Source organism: Meriones unguiculatus, assembly GCF_030254825.1.
Source record: "Meriones unguiculatus strain TT.TT164.6M chromosome Y unlocalized genomic scaffold, Bangor_MerUng_6.1 ChrY_unordered_Scaffold_25, whole genome shotgun sequence".
Classification (NCBI taxonomy): Eukaryota; Metazoa; Chordata; class Mammalia; order Rodentia; family Muridae; genus Meriones; species Meriones unguiculatus.
Window position 1 is genome coordinate 12,151,816 of NW_026843710.1, and position 16,870 is coordinate 12,168,685.

The window sequence follows — 16,870 nt, forward strand, 5'->3', positions numbered from 1 at the left end:
ATTTGATCACAATGTTAGGACTTTTGGTTATAGGAGCTAACAACGTCTAATGGCTATGTTTGCAATTGATAGTTACAGCCTGTGATAACACATGGCTAGCCACCATGATGGTTCAGGCATAGAAAGCATGTGAAGCTGTAGTTTTGCTGCCATGTTTGTCATGTTTGTTAGGGCTTTCACCTGAGTTCAGTTACAGGTGGCCAGCTGCCATGCTGGTCCAGAAATAAAGAGGGTGGTGCCATGAGTTTGTGATCATCATTGTTTAGGTCCTGAGTTATGTTCAGTCCTCTGATTAGTGATACATGCAAAGCTTTTTACTGTTGAATTTTAATGCAAAGTGGTAGGATCAATAAGATTTTCTACCCTCTTTATAAACTGTATCTGATTAAAAGTTTTGCTTTGATTTTAGTTCAGAAAGAACAGATTTAAAGTCATGCTAAATACTACAGGTGAGCCCTAGTCTCTTTGTTTAGGTTTTTTATTGGTTAAGCATAGGATAGTTCTAGAACATGCATCTCAGAAATATGCCAGAACTAGAGAGTATAGCATTCTGTTTTATAGGACACAGTTTAGAGCAGATGATAAAGACAAAGAATAACTCAGATATGCTGGCCCTCAAGCTTGTCAGAGATCTGATGAATATGACATTTTAACATACATAAGCTTAATGTGAAAGAAAGTCCTAAAACCATGACAGTAGCTCCCAAGGTCTCTGAGAAGATTTGGGCACAATAACAGATGGCTGCAACTTTGGATCGTGATATGCTAACCACTGGGCAATACTGCCTCAACTGGCCCACTGCTAGGGCCCAGCCTAAACTGTGGACAAAGCCATGGACACTTGGAGAGCTATTGTCTCACATTGTGAGTGGAAAGGTGAGGTCAATTTCTCATGTTCCTTTTTTTCACAGAAGCAGTCTCTCACCTTCTGTGCCTGGCTGGACTGCCTCTGTTCAGGATGCAGTGAGACCACAGGAGCAGGAGACACTGCCTAGGTGATGGACTAACTTGTCATCTCTGTTATTTTGATTGTCACATGGATTGGTATATTTATTTAGCTTATAATTTATTCCTCTTAAGTCTCTGATCACTTTGATGGCTATGCTAAGCTAATGATAACTTTGCAGCTAGAGAAAAGACAATTAGATCCACTGTTAGCTCATTGATCATTTCATTAGCTAGAACTACTAGATACTAGATCTCTTATTTAGAAAGGAAAACCGGTTTGCCTTGCTCACAGAATTCATGTCAGTTGCCTGTGTCTTAAGATATATAGCTGGATAAAAATATTGAGCTTATATAGGGTCTGAGGATATAGAAGTTTAAATCATAAAAATCTAGAAAGTGTTGTTTGGTTTGGAAAATGTTTCAGGGTTGATTATTGCAAGAAAGATTGTAAAGTCTAGGTAGGTGTTTTAAGGTATATAATTATGAGTATAAAGAGATAAAAATATTTTAAAGCATATTAAAAATGGGAGATACTTTAGATTTCTCCCCCTCTTTGGTACTGTTGTGCTTATGTTATACAATTTCAGAAGTTCATAGTTTTGGCATTGATCAATAGAGTTCTGATAAGTTGATGGAGCACTGACTGCTCACTATTAAGTCACCAACTTGAGATTTTAATTTTCTTTGGTTGTCTTCTGGAGATAGACTTAAAGGAGCTTCTCGTCATGTTTAAAATATTTTTTTAATGTGTATATCTGACCCAAAAGTCATAGCTTTTACTATGGTATTCTTAATATCTGCCATTTCTGTGGTAGATTTGACACAGGAATATCTTAAACATATTCCTTTTAGTTGCATTGGTAAGCAAAGTCCAAGCATCCAGGTTTAGCACTAAAGCCATTTATGTATTTCTGCCTAACTTTTCAATGTGACATGGAAGTGGGGGCTAAAAGTAGATGCTGAGTGTATGAGAAATGGCCAAGCTCCATTGATGGCTGATTAGCTGGGCCCACAGAAAAAGTGTTAAGAGTTTCAGACTGTGGATTCACTTAAGTTGTTTATAAAAGGTTACAAAACAAACAGCTAACTTATACTCATTCCATTGGATGTAGTTTTAACTTTTACTCTCAGAGTGTTGTTATATTAGATTTAATGATGTTACTTTTTTGAGGTTTTTTTTAATATATATTTCCTTTTGTGTACCAAAAATTTTATGAGTTTCAGGAAATCAAAAGGTCATGGGACCTGAATCTGGCATAGATCGAATGGATCCCAGATGACTTTTTTCCTGTTCCTGGGAATCCTCACTTTTCCCAATTAATAGACAAATGTTAACTTCACTGCTTCCATGGTGTAGGGTGTGATCCCGAGCTGCAGCTTGTAATTTATAATAAAATGATTGTCATGTGGTTTGCAATGGACTAGGCTCCTGGTGGTGGTCTTTTTGGGTATGGCGATTTGGGTACAATTGACATCATCATTGTCAGGAGAAAACTCCTCACTTGTAGCACAAGATGTTCTGGTAGACATGGACCTGCATATTTTCCTGTGAAAAAACACAAAGAGATCCTCTTCCCCATATGAGTTCAGCCTTGTATCCATGCCATTGATTTGTTAAAGGATCTCTCCATTTTACTGTAGCAAAAGTTTTCTTGTGTCTGTAGCTCAAAATGTATGTGCTGACGATTTACCATGCTTATCCAATTTAAAAGAATTCAGAATGAAAACAGCATGATTAAGATGATTCTTTGGTGTCCATGGCAGTAGCTCCCTTTCTTTGTTTTTTGCAAATAAATCTTATTTGTTTGGTGGGCATGCTCTACCATGCCTTGTCCTTGAGGATAGTGAGGTATTTTAGTTATATGAGAAACTTAAAACTGTTGACAAAATCTTTTTAAAAGATTTGCTAGTATATCCTGTTCAATTGTCTATTTAAAATTTCTTAGAAACTCCTAAACATTAAAAGCCTGTAGACATTGAGCAATAGCATCCTTTTACAGCTTTCCTGGTAGAGGAGTGGCAAAAATAAATCCAGAATAAGTATCTAGTCAAACATGTACATATTTTAATTGTTTAAATTCAGGAATATGAATAGCATCCATTTGCCAAATCTGATTTGGAGTCAATCATTAGGATTGAATCCCAAATAAGGAATAGGCTGAAATTGAGGACAAGTACTGCAAGCCCTGTACTACCTGCTTGTTCCTTAGTCAATCCATATTTAAGTCTCAATGTTTGACTATTAAGATGATGCATATTATGGGCATCCTTGGCTTTTTTTTTAACTCTAAAACATAAACTCTGGTGACTTTATCAGCCAACACATTTCCTTTAGACAGGGGTCTTAGGAACTTTGAATGAGCTCTGAAATGTCCTGTAAAAAACGGAAAGGTTTTTTTTTGTATCAAAGTTTGAATTTGTAAAAATAAAATTCCAGCAGGAGAAGGTGTCTTAATTTGACCTGCAGTCTCTAGCCTAGGGAAAGACTAAGCTACATATATACTATCTGTAAAAATGTTAAAAGACTGCTTATTAAAACTTTGAAACACAGACAATACTTCAGGTAACTGCTATTTGTGCAGATGTGTTAGACACTTTAAATGATATTGTTTTTCTTTCATAAGCATAGGCAGCAACACCAAATACTGAACCAACAGTAAATACCTTTAAAGTATCAACAACTGGGGTAACTTTTGTTTTAATCAGAAAAACTATAAGATGCACCTATAGAAATTAATTAATTTGTGTTTTTTTTTCCTAAACAGTTTGGACTCTGTCATAATGAGCTTACATATTTTAAAATGGCCATATTCATCAGATCTCTGACAAGTCTGAGGGCCAGCATATTTGAGTTACTCTTTGTCTACAATTATCATCTACTCTAAACTTCATACTATAAAATAGGATGTTGTAATCTCAATTTTGCCATATTTTTCAAGTGTATGTTTTAGAACCAAGTTCAATCTATATAAGGAAACTTTATGGTTACCAATTTTAGATTTAAACTCAAAGAAAAAGAAAACAAAACAACAGCAAAATAATGAAACAAAGAGACTAGGTAAAACTCAATCTTATACTCAACTATAATTGTTAGCATAATTTTAAATTTGTCCTTTTTAAACTAAAATCAATGCAAAACTTTTAATTAAACATAATTTATAATGTTGCTAGCAAATCTTATTAATACTATTGTACTGTATTGAAACTTAACAGCCAAAAAATAAAGGACAAAGTTTTATTTAACATTAAACAGAGAACTAAAATTATCCTGTAGCCCTCAGCAAAAATTTACTACTTTGGCAGTACCAAATTATAGGCCAGAAAGAAACAGTGTTAAATCATTTAATTAGGTACTGCAGCCAGGCATATATTTTATATAATGGTTAACAATGACCTGAATATAGCCCTGCATAATTCTGGGCTAACATAGAAATCTAGTCCTTTTTATTTTGTAAAAGAGCATAAACAAACATTTTCCATTGAAGAATCTCCAGTCTTTTTAAATGAAGAACAACATATTTTATAGTTATTTTTTTTAACCTGAATATGTTGTACTAACTGTAGTTTCTGTTTAATTGGCTTAAACAACATGGCTTGGTTTTACTTTGTTAACCTAATAAAATAAATACAAAAAGTTTTTTATTTACCCCAAAGAATTGAGACACTGTTTTAAAGGTTTTTGTTAGACTGCCCAAGAATTACTCTTTTAAAATACCTGATAAATTTTAAAATGTTTTACAGAGTTTAACTCGATGGTCCAGAACCAAAATAAGAGGTTTGTCAAATGCTTTTTCAGCATCTAAGGAGATTATCATGTGTATCTTTCATTTTTTTTTAATATGGTGGAACTGTGTTGATGGATTTCTGTATATTGAACCACCCTTGCATACCTGTGATGAAGCCAACTTGGTCATAGTGCATGATATCTCTGATGTGTTTTTTTGTATTTGGTCAAAGACATAAAGTACATTGAAGTGATCCTGTGAAAGCAAATCTAAGATTATATGAAAAAGATTTCAAGTCTTTGAAGAAAAGAATGAGAAGACAAATGGAAATCTTTCCCATGCTCATGTCTTGGCATGATTAATACTGTAATGATGTCCATCTTACCAAAGCAATCTACAGAATCTGCAATTCCCATCAAATTACCAACACAATTCTTTACAGACATTGAAAGAAAAAGTCTCACCTTCATATGGAAAAACAAGAATCCCAGAATTGCTAAAGTAATCCTCCACAATAAAACATCTTCTGGAGGTATCATTGTCCCTTATCTCAAGCTGTAGTATACAGCAACAGTAATAAAAACTGCCTGGCACTGGCAAAGAAACAGATTGGTGGATCAATGGAACCATAGAGAAGACCCAGATATAAACCTACACACTTATGAACACCTGAGTTTTGACAAAGATGCCAAAACCAAAAAAAAAAAAAAAAAAAAAAAAAAAAAGGGAGAAAAGATAGCATCTTCAACAAATGGTGCTGGTTTAACTGGAGATGTAGCAAAATGCAAATAGATCCATACTTATCACCCTTCCCAAAACTAAAGTCCTGGTTATTTGAAAACCTCAACATAAAACCACACTCATTAAATTGTTTAGAGGAAAAAGTGGGGAAGAGCCTTGAACTCATTGACATAGGAGACAACTTCCTGAACAGAACACCAACAGCACAGGCTCTAAGAGTAGCAATCAGTAAATGGGACTCAAGAAATTGAACTTCTGTAAAGCAAAGGAGATGCTGAGACTTGTGGCCAACTGTTGGACAAAGTGAATGGAATCTAATGAAAGAAGTGGGAAATAGTAAGATCTGGGAAGAACAGGAAATCCACAAGGTGAGCAACTGAACAAATATATCTGAGCACAGGGGTCTTCCGGAGACTCATACTCCAATCGAGTACCATGCATGGAGATAACCTAGAACCCTGCACAGATGTAAACCATGAAAATTCAGTGTTCATAGTAGTGGGAACAGGGCCTGGCTTTGACCTTAACTGATTGCCTCGCTCTTTGTTCATCTCACCCTGATGGGGGAGCAGGCTTACCAGACCAGAGAGGAATACAATACAAGCACTCCTGATGAGATCTGATAGACTAGTATGGGAAGGAAAGAGAAGAACTCCCCTTTCAGTGGACTTTGGGAAGGGCATGCATGGAGAAGAGGAAGAGAAGGCTCTTCCTTCTTGGGATTGGGAGGGAGGTGGGAGATTTTATGGGGGTATACAATGTGAATAAAGAGTAATAAAAATAAAAATTAAAAAGATTAAAAAAATAACTCCTTTTGGAGTTACATTGTAGGAGGTGTGCTTTGAGGTTGATATGCCAATTAAAGTGACCAGACAGAAAGGAGGCTCTGTCTCTAGGTCTTTGTCACTTTGTATCTTTTTTTTTCTGTTGGTCTAGGTCTGTTTCTGAATCTTTTTCACTAGCTCTTTCTAGCTCTGTCTCTCTTTGTCTCCCTCTCTCTGCCTACAACTTATGATTCAGTATGGAAAGCTTTCAATTCTGCTGAGGAACTACAGCAAGATGACTGCTTGCTGACATGGCATCCTATATGGTCTATGTAAAAATATAAGCAAGGTCCTAAATACATTTTTTTTGTTCAAATATTTGCCTTGGTCAAGGAGAGTTTTCAGAGAAAATAATTCACTGAGGACTTAACTGTGTATTTAACAAATAATAATAGAATCTGTTATAATGTGAAAGTCACTTGACTTTATTGAGGATTGCTTGAAAGAAATATGTGTCACATTTCCCGAAATAAGCATCATGGACACACAAACTGTCATCTCTGGTTTGTGTACTTTCAGATGCCCAGAATGAGGAATGTAGATCTCCTAAACCTTTCTCTCAAGTAGGCTGTCCTCTTGGCTCTTTTAAGAACTGGCTCTTGAATCTCTTAATGGCTTTCACCTGTTCCATAACATCAATTTCCCTCTCAACCATTCAGCACCTGAGAGAATCTTAAGGTTTCTATGGAGATGAGTAAACAAACTTTCCTCAGTATTCAGTATCTCTGATCCTGTGCACATGTGACTTTTTATTGTGAAACCTAAAAAGCCTTTCATCCCTTTATCCTGACTCTACAATTTTACTCCTGTTTACCTTTGTGATAATTTCAGGTAGGAAATGAAACTCTAATCTTACTTTATTTAATTGGACAACTTCCTAAGTAGGGAAGCTTCAAAGTGATATGGAATTAAGGGGAATGTAAAAGGTTGTCTCCTATTGTAGTCTTGGATCTGAAATTTCCTAGGTAGTGACTTTGAACTGAGAAGTTACTGAAGTTCTAACTAAATGTACCTGTACATGGTTAATGATATAATAGGCTGTCAGGGTCTAGGGTTCCCTGTGGTATTGATTCTTTAAGAGCAGCGAAAAGAGAGGGAAACCAGATAATTCCTGGGAATGGTTTGGCTGAAACAGTAATTGTAAAAAGAAAACTGAAGGACAAGATATTATGTGACAGTTGGTGCTATTACCCCTAGTGTTGGCAACCCACTATGAGATGGATTGCCTTGGCTTACATGGCTGAATGTGCAACTGTATCTTATTCAGTGATCAGTGAGCAAGTTTCCTGGTCCTGGATTTACACTTAAAACTTACTCATCAGCACAGGGGTCTTTTCTGAGACTGACACTCCACCAGGGACCATATACTGATATAACCTAGAACCTCTGCTTGGATGAAGCCTGTGGTACCTCAGTAACCAATTGGTTTCCCATAGTAAGGGGAACAGGGACTATTTCAGACAAGCACTCAATGACAGGCTCTTTAACCTGTGGTCCTGCTAGACCACAGAGGAGGACTTTGCAACCAGTCCTGAAGATACCTGACAAAACAGGGTCAGATGAAAGGGGAGGAGGTCCTCCCCAATCAGTGGACTTTGAAAGGGGCAGGGAAGAGATGAGTGAGGGAGGATGGGATTGGGAGGGAACGAAGGAGCAGGATACAGCTGGGATACCGAGTTAATAAAATGTAACTAATATTAAAAAATAAATAAATAAAAATAAAAAAACCCTGGGCCATCAGGACAGAGAAATGGATGGAGTTATGTGCCTAGGATACAAGAGTAGCTGTTTTACCTGTGGTGGTCCTCCAGACAAACCCTCTAAACATAGTGTTAGTGCCAGGACTGCTTGTTCTGAGTTGCCACCTGAGCTCATGGGGTTTGACATAGCTGGGTAACCACTAGTTCATGGCATTGAATCTCTGCTACACAATGAGTTCTTGAAAGCATGCCTTATAAAGTAAAAATCTGCCCTCCACTAGTAGAATCATTTCTCCAAGTTAAAATTCATTGTAAAAGTTGTCAACATATTATTTTCATTGATTATGTGAGAATTTCATATTACAAATATTATACTCCTTTTCTAATGCTCCCAAGTTGAAATTCCTACCTATGTGTCACACTATTTTTTTCATTAAAATACATCAATTTAATAAGTGTTGATTATATGCTCAGTGGAACATGATCAAATTTCCATGTGCCAAGTTTTAGTGCCAAGTCCCTTAAAGAAAACTGAGTTCATCCTTGCCACACACTGCCACCAATGCCCAAAAGAAGCCATCAGTCCTGAAGAACTCTATACTTCATCACCTTCTTCAAAGATTTTCATATGTTTTATTTATTGTGAATTGATCACTTTATATCCCCTCTGCTGCCCCCTCCCTCTTCTACTTCCAGTCCCACCCACCCTACTTCTTTGATCCCTATGCCCTTTTTCTAGATCCCTAATATAGGAGGTACTCCTCACACTTCTATCTTACCCTAACTTATCAGATCACATCAAGGCTGGCTGCATCATGTTCCTTTGCATCCTGATTGTCAGGGCATTGTTCTCTTTATGTCCTCAATGACCTCCACTTATGACACTGTTCTTGCCTCTACTCCTGCATGCTTAGCAGAGAACTGTAGGAAGGTAGAATTTCATAGGGAAATCCCATTTAAAGCTGGGCATTTTAAGGTCTCTTTCTACATAATATTGGACTGTGGGTCTCTGTACGCAATCCCATTTGATGCTGAAAGAAGTATCTTTTGGATCCAAGAACATGGGACTGATCTATCAGTGAGGGCAGAGAGCAACATATTTTAATAATAACAGCCTGGATTCCTTTTCAATTTCCATAAGATGCCCTGTATCAACAACTGAGTTAACTGCCATCTAGTCCCCTTAGTGGAAGACTGGTTTGGTCCCAATAGATGGCCTATTGGAACTTAATCCCCCACTATTAGGAGACCTCCTAAAAAGTGAATACATAGAATATTTGTCTCTCTGCATTCTAATTACTTCACCCAGGATGATTATTCCTGGTTCCATCCATGAGCCTGAAAATACCTTGTTGTCATTTTCTTAGCTGAATAATACTCTATAATGTAAATATTCCATATTTTCCCTGGAGGAGATTGTCAGTCCTTTTCTTTAGTCATTGGAAGCTTCTGGGAATTCAATCATTGTGTTGAATGACAAACTTGCAGGATAACAATGTTCCTTTAGCCTAGAATTCCCTCCTCTTTCTTCAACTTCCTAGTGATTTGAATTCCAATGTCCCCTCTAAGTCTATCTATTTACATGTGGAGGCCCCAGTGAGGAAATGTCTGGTTAGGGATGGAGGTATGGCCTTGTTAGCTAATATAATTCCTTCGTTTCCCTAATTTTTTTCCCTTTGATCTTTTGTATACAGGAGGGCTAATTGATTTTTTTTTTACTTAATTTTGTATCCAGTCACTTTGCTGAAGGTGTTTATCAGCTGAAGGCCTTCCCTGGTAGAATTTTTGGAGGCACTCAGGTATACTATTATATTATCTGCAAATATTGATTCTCTGACTTCTTCCTTTCATATTTTTATCCCTTTCATCTTCTTCAATTGTCTTATCACTCTATTAAGTACTTCCAGAACTATTTTGAAGAGATATGGATAGAATGGACAGTCTTTACTTGTCCCTGATTTCAGTGCAGTTGCTTTAAATTTCTCTCTGTTTAGTTTGATGTTGGCTATAGGCATGCTGAATATTGCCTTTTTTATATTTATATATGTGCCTTGTATCCCTGGTCTCTCCACTACTTTAAAAATGAATTTATGTTGGATTTTGTCAAATGTTTTTTTCAGTATCTAATGAGATTTTCTTGTGTTTTTTTTTTTCTTTTGTTTCTTTAATATGATGGATAACATTGTAGGGTGTGCATTTATTGAACCACGCCTGCATAGCTGAGATGAAGCTTACTTGATCATAATGAATGATATCTTTGATTTTTTCTTGTATTCCATCAAAAACATAAAGTTCCTAGGTGTGACCCTAGCCAAGCAAGTCAAATATTTGTTTGAAAACAATTTCAAGAATCTGAACAAAGAATTAAAATGATATTAGAAGATGGAAAGATCTCCCCTGCTCATGGCTTGGCAGGATTAACATATTAAAAATGCCATGATTAACATGGTAAAAATGGCCATCTTAGCAAAAGCAATTCAATGCAATTCCCATCAAATTACCAACACAATTCTTTATGGAATTTGAAAGAAAAATTCTCAACTTCATATGGAAAAACAAGAATTCCAGAATTGCTAAAACAATCCTCTACAATAAACAATCTTCTGGCGGTATCCCCATCCCTGATCTCAAGCTGTATTAAAGAGCAACAGTAATAAAAATGCATGGTAATGGCATAGAAACAGAATTGTGGATCAATGGAACCAAATAGAATATCCAGGAATAAACCCACATACTTATGGACACATGAATGTTGACAAAAATGCCAAAGCCATTCAATGGAAATAAGATAGCACCTTCAACAAATGGTGCTGGTCTAACGAGATGTCTACATATAGAAAATGAAATCTGGTGCTTTCTCAGATACCTAGGACCAGTGATTCCTCAAGATACAGCTATTCACCTCTAGGTATATATCCAAAGAAGATCAAGTACACAATAAGGACATTTGCACAGCCATGTTTGTAGCAACTTAATTTGTAAAATCCAGGAAGAGAAAACTACCCAGACACCTACCTCACACCAATTATAAAATGATACAGAAATTGTAGTCCATCTACAAAATTGCTCAGATTTTGGTTCAAAGAGTTCCCTTCATCAGGGAGCATTTTCACAGTAAGTATTTCACTGACTGAGGACTTATCTGTGCATTTAACAAATAGTAATGGAATCTGTGATAATGGGAAAGCCATGTGATTTTTATTAATGACCACTTTTGAAAGAAATATGTGACATTTGTGCTGAACTAAGAGTCTTGGACACAGGAACTGTCTTCTCTGGGTTTTGTGCTTTCAGTTGCGCAGGTTGAAGCATGTAGGGTTGTTCAGCCTTTTTCTTAAGCAGGCTGTCTTCTTGGCCCTTTTAATAACTAGCTTCTGAAACTCTTACTGGCTTTCACCTGTTTCATGACATCATTCTTCCTCTCAGCCAATGAGCACCTGACAGAATCTTGAGGTTTCCATGGAGATGATTGATCAAACTGTCCTCAGAATCCAGTATCTCTGATCCTGTGCACATGTGAATCTTCTTGTGAAACCCCACAAGTCTTTATCTCATCTCTTTATCCAGATCCCAAACTTTTACTCCTGTTTACCTCTGTGACAATGTCAGGTAGAGAATGAAACTTTAATGTTTATTTAATTGGACAGCTTCTTAAGTAGGATAGCTTCAAAGTGATGGAGGATTAAGGAGAATGTAAGGAATGTCAAAGTGATCTCCTACTGTGGTGTTGGATTTCTAATTTCCTAGGTTGTAACTTTGAACAGTTACTCAGTTACTCAGGTACTCATTAAATATACTTTACGTTCTTTTTGATATAATAGCCTGGCAGGGTCTATGGTTCCTTGGAGTACTGAGTCTTTAAGAGCAGGAAAATAAAGAAAGAAACAAGATAATTCTTGGGATTGGATTGGCTGAAATAGAAAATGATCAGTGAGTTTAAATGGGGAACTGATAGGTAGCAAACTTTCTGACATCTGGTGCTGTTCTACACTAGTCCACCATCTATGAGATGGTCTGCTTTGGATGACCTGGTTGGATTGGCAGCTATGTTTTACTCAGCGGTCAGTGAGCAAGCCTCCTGGTCCTGGGGTTTAAAGTTAAAACTGGGACTATTGCAAGTTTATTACACACTATTAGCAGATGTTCTAATAAGGGAATACATGCCATATATGTTTTATTCATTTTAGTTATTTCACCCAGGATGTTTTTTCCTGGTTCCTTCCATTTCCCTGAAAATATCATGATGTCATTTTCTTAGCTGAAGAATAATCTGTTATGGAAATATTCTATGTTTTCCTCAAAGTAGATTGTCAGTCTTGTTCTTTAGCGTTGAAAGTTCCTGGGAATGTATTCATTGTGTTGAATGACAAAATATCAGGATAACTATGCTCTTTTAGCCTAGAAGTTACTCCTGGTGATTTGAATTGCATTGTACCCTTGAAACTCCTCTATTTACAGGTAGAATCCCAGTAAGGAAGTGTCTGGGAAGTGTTAGGAGGTATATCCTTGTTAGATAATACAATTCCTATTGGAGTTATTTAATAGGAGGGTGTTCTTTGAGGTCAATATGCCAAAAGTAACTAGAGAGAAATGAATGTCTGTCACTAGGTCTATGTCATTTTCTATTTTTGTTTGTGTTGGTCTCGGTCACAATTCATGAATTTCTCTCTAGCTCTCTCTCTCTCTCTCTCTCTCTCTCTCTCTCTCTGTGTGTGTGTGTGTGTGTGTGTGTGTGTGTATGTCCCTCTCCCTGCCTACAGCTTGTGGATCAATATAAAAACATCTCACATCTGCTAAAGGACTACAACAAGATGGCGGCTTGCTGAAATGACATCATGGATGGTTTCTGTAAAAATAAAAGCAAGGTCCCAATTAAATGCTTTTTGTTCAAAGAATTGTCTTGGCAAGGGAGCATTTTCTCAGGAAGTAATTCACTGACTGAGAACATATATGGGCATTTAACAAATAATAATAGTATCTGTGATAATGTGAAAATCACATGTCAAGGATTCGTGACTTTATTAATGTCCACTTTAAAGAATTATGGGAAACTATTCCTGAACTAAGAGTGTTGGACACAGGAGCTGTCTTCTCTGGGCTGTGTGCTTTCAGCTTCCCAGATTGAAGCATGTAGGGCTACTCAGAATTTCTCTCAAGCACTCTGTCCAATTTGCCCTTTTAATAACTGGCTCCTGAAACTCTCACTGACTTTTACTTGTTTCATGACATCAGTCTCCCTCTCAGCCAATCAGCACCTGAGAGAATCTTAATGATTCCAAGGAGATGAGTGAACAAACTGTCTCAGTGTCCAGTATCTCTGATCCTGAGCACAAGTGACATTTTCTTGTGGAACCCAACAAGAGTTTTTCTCATTCCTTCATCCAAATCCCACACCTTTACTCCTGTTTAACTCTGTGACAATGCCAGGTAGGAAATTAAACTTTAATGTTTATTTAAGTAGATAGCTTCCTAAATAGGGAAGCTTCAAAATGATGTATGAGTAAGGGGAAACTAACAAATAACAAGGTGTTCTCCCACTATAGACTTGCATCCGAATTTTCCTGCATTCTGTCTTTGAACTGAGAACTTACATACTCACTAAGCATACATTCACATTGTTATTAATACAATATGCTGGCAGTTTCTAGGGTTTCCTGGGTTACTGCGTCTTTCAGAACAGGGAAAAGAGAAGGAAAACCGATAATTACTGGGACTGGTTTGGCTGAAACAGAGAAAGTTTGCTGTATGTGAAAGGAAAACTGAAGGGCAATAAACTGACAGCTGGTGTTGTTCCTCACTAGTGTTGGCAACTCTCTATGAGCAGGGTTGCCTTAAGAGACATGGCTGTATTGGGAGCTACGTCCTACTCAGTGGTCAGTGAGGAACTCTCCTGATCTGGGGTTTACAATTAAAACTGGGCCTATAGGATGGAGGTATGGGTCTGTGATATATGCCTAGACACAAGAGCAGCTGTGTTTCTTGCTGTGGTCCTTCCAACCAAACCCTCTGAAGGTAGTGTTAGTGCAAGGAATGCTTGTTCAGAGGTGCCATCTGAGCTCATCGGGTCTTAGGTAGCTGAGTAGTCCCTAGTTCATGGCTAGGAATCTCTATTATATAATGAGTTTCTGTAAAGCTTGCCTTACAAAGTCAAACACTGCCCTCCTCTATTAGAATTTTTCTCCATGTGAAAAGTCATTGTAAATATTGTCAATATATTATTTTTATTGCTTATGTGGAATTGCATATATTATACATTACACTCCTTTTCCATTGCTCCCAGGTTCAAATTCCTACACATGAGTCACAATAAATATTCTTTTTCTTTAAATTACATCAATTGAAGTAAGTGTTGTTCATCTTCTCATTGGAACATGATCATAATCACAGTGCCAAGTCCCTTAATTAAAACTGAGTTCACCTTTGCCATGCCTAGGCACCAACCCTGAGAAGAAGCCATCAGCCCTGAAGAGCTCTGTACTTCATCACCTTGATCACAGTCTTTCTTATGTATTTATTTATTATGATTTGGTCACATTTGATCTCCTCTGCTATCCCTCCGTCTTCCTTATCCAGTCCAACCTACCCTCTTTTTTCAAACCCTATGACCTTTCTCTATTTCCTGAAGTTGAGGTCCTCCTCCCCCTTCTAACTGACCCTAGTTTACCAGTATTCATCAAGGCTGGCTAAACCATCTTCCTCTATGGTCTTATTATCTGGGCATTGAACTATTTGCGTCCTCAATTGCCTGTTCTTATGTCACTCTACCAGTCTTCTCTACTGTAGCTTTCCAGATCTCTGAGGGGAGGTAGAATTTTATAGGGAATGCCCATTTAGAGCTGGGTGTTTTAAAGCATCTCTCTGCATAATATCAGATTGTGCGTCTCTGTATACAATCCCCTTTGATGCATAAGGAAGCATCTTTGTGCATCAAAGAACATGGTACTCATCTATCAGTTGAGGGCAGCAAGAAATATATTCTAAAAAGATGGCCTGGGTTACTTGAAAATTTCTATAGGATGCCCTTGCCCAACAACTCAATGGCCACCCATCCCCTAGTGGTAGACTGGTTCACTCACAGGAGAAGGCTTATTCTAATTTTATCCCCCAGTATTAGGAGACCTCCTAATAATAATGAATACATACCATATTTGTCTTTCTACATTTAAGTTACCTCACACCTTATGATTATTTTTGCTTCTATCCTTTTGCCTGAAAATAAAATGATGTCTTTTTTTTTTAGCAGAATAATGCTTCGTCATGGATTAATCCATATTTTCCCCCAAGGAAATTGTCAATCCTCTTCTTAGACCTTAGTAGTTACTGGGACTTTAATCATTGTATTGAATGACAAACTATCAGGATAACTATTTTGTTTTAGCCTAGAAGTTCCTCCATCTTCTTCCACTTCCTTGTGATTTGACTAGCAATGTACCCTTGGAACTCCTCTATTTACATATTTAGTCCCCATTGAGGAAATGTCTGGTAAGTCCTAGGAGATATGGTCTTCTTAATAGGAATTATAGTACAGGAGAGTGTGCTGTGAAGTTGATATACCAATGAAAATGACCAGACAGAATGGAATATTTTTCTCTTGGTCTCTGTGACATACTATCATTGTTTCTTTTGGTCTTAGTCTCTCTATTTCTGAATGTGTCTCTCTAGTTTTTTCTCTATCTGTCTCTGTCTGTCTCTTGCTCTCTGCCTGCCACTTGTGGTTCAGTATGAAAACTCAGTTCTGCTTAAGGAGTAAAACAAGATAACTTGCTTGATGATGTGATATCATGGATGGTCTCCATAAAAATATAAGCAAGGTCTCAATTAAATGCTTTTTGTTCAAAGAATTGTCTTGGTAAGGGAGCATTTTTACACTAAGTAATTCACTGATTGAAGAAATATCTGTGCATTTAACAAATAATAACAGCATCTGTGATAATGTGAAAGTCACACATCATCGACCACTTGAAAGAAATATGTGGCACTATTCTTGAACTAAGAGTCTTGGACACAGGAACTGATATCTGTGGGTTGTATGCTTTCAGCTGCCCAGATTGAGGCATGTAGGGCTGACCACCCTTTCTCACAAGAATGTTGTGAACTTGGACCTTCTAATAACTGGCTTCTGAAACACTTACTGGATTTCATCTATTACATGACATCATTCTCCCTCTCAGTCAATCAGCACCTGAGAGAATCTTGATGTTTCCATCCCTCTCAGTCAATCAGCACCTGAGAGAATCTTGATGTTTCCATGGACATGAGTAAACAACCTCCTCATTTTACAGTATCTCTGATCCAGTACACACATGACTTTTTCTTGTGAAACACAACAATCTTTATCACATCCCTTTATCAAGATCTCCCACTTTTACTCCTGTTTATCTCTGTAACAATGTGAGGTAGAAATGAAACTTTAATGTTTATTAAATTGGACTACTTCCTAAGTAGGTAAGCTTCAAAATGATGTGGAATTAAGGGAATGTACCCAATGACAATTTAGTTTCCTACTGTGGTCTTGGATCTGAAATTTCCTAGGTTGTGACTTTAAACTGTACTGTTACGTGTAAACTCATTAATATAACTTCACATTCTTATAGATATAATACGTTCTCATAGTCCTAGATTCCCTGTAATTTACAGAAATTTAAAATTTCTGTAGGATGATCTGGCCCAACAACTCAATTCACTGACACCCAATTTCCCTAGTACAAGACTCATTTGGTCACAATAGATGGCCTATTGGATCATTATCCCCCACTCTTAGGAGACCTCCTAATAAGTGAATACATACCATGTTTTTCTTTCTGTATTTTAGTTACTTCACCCTGGATGAATTTTCCTGGTTCTGTCCATTTAGCTGAAAATATGATGTTATTTTCTTAGCAGAATAATACTCCATTATGTTGATCTTCAACATTTTCCACATAGAAGATTG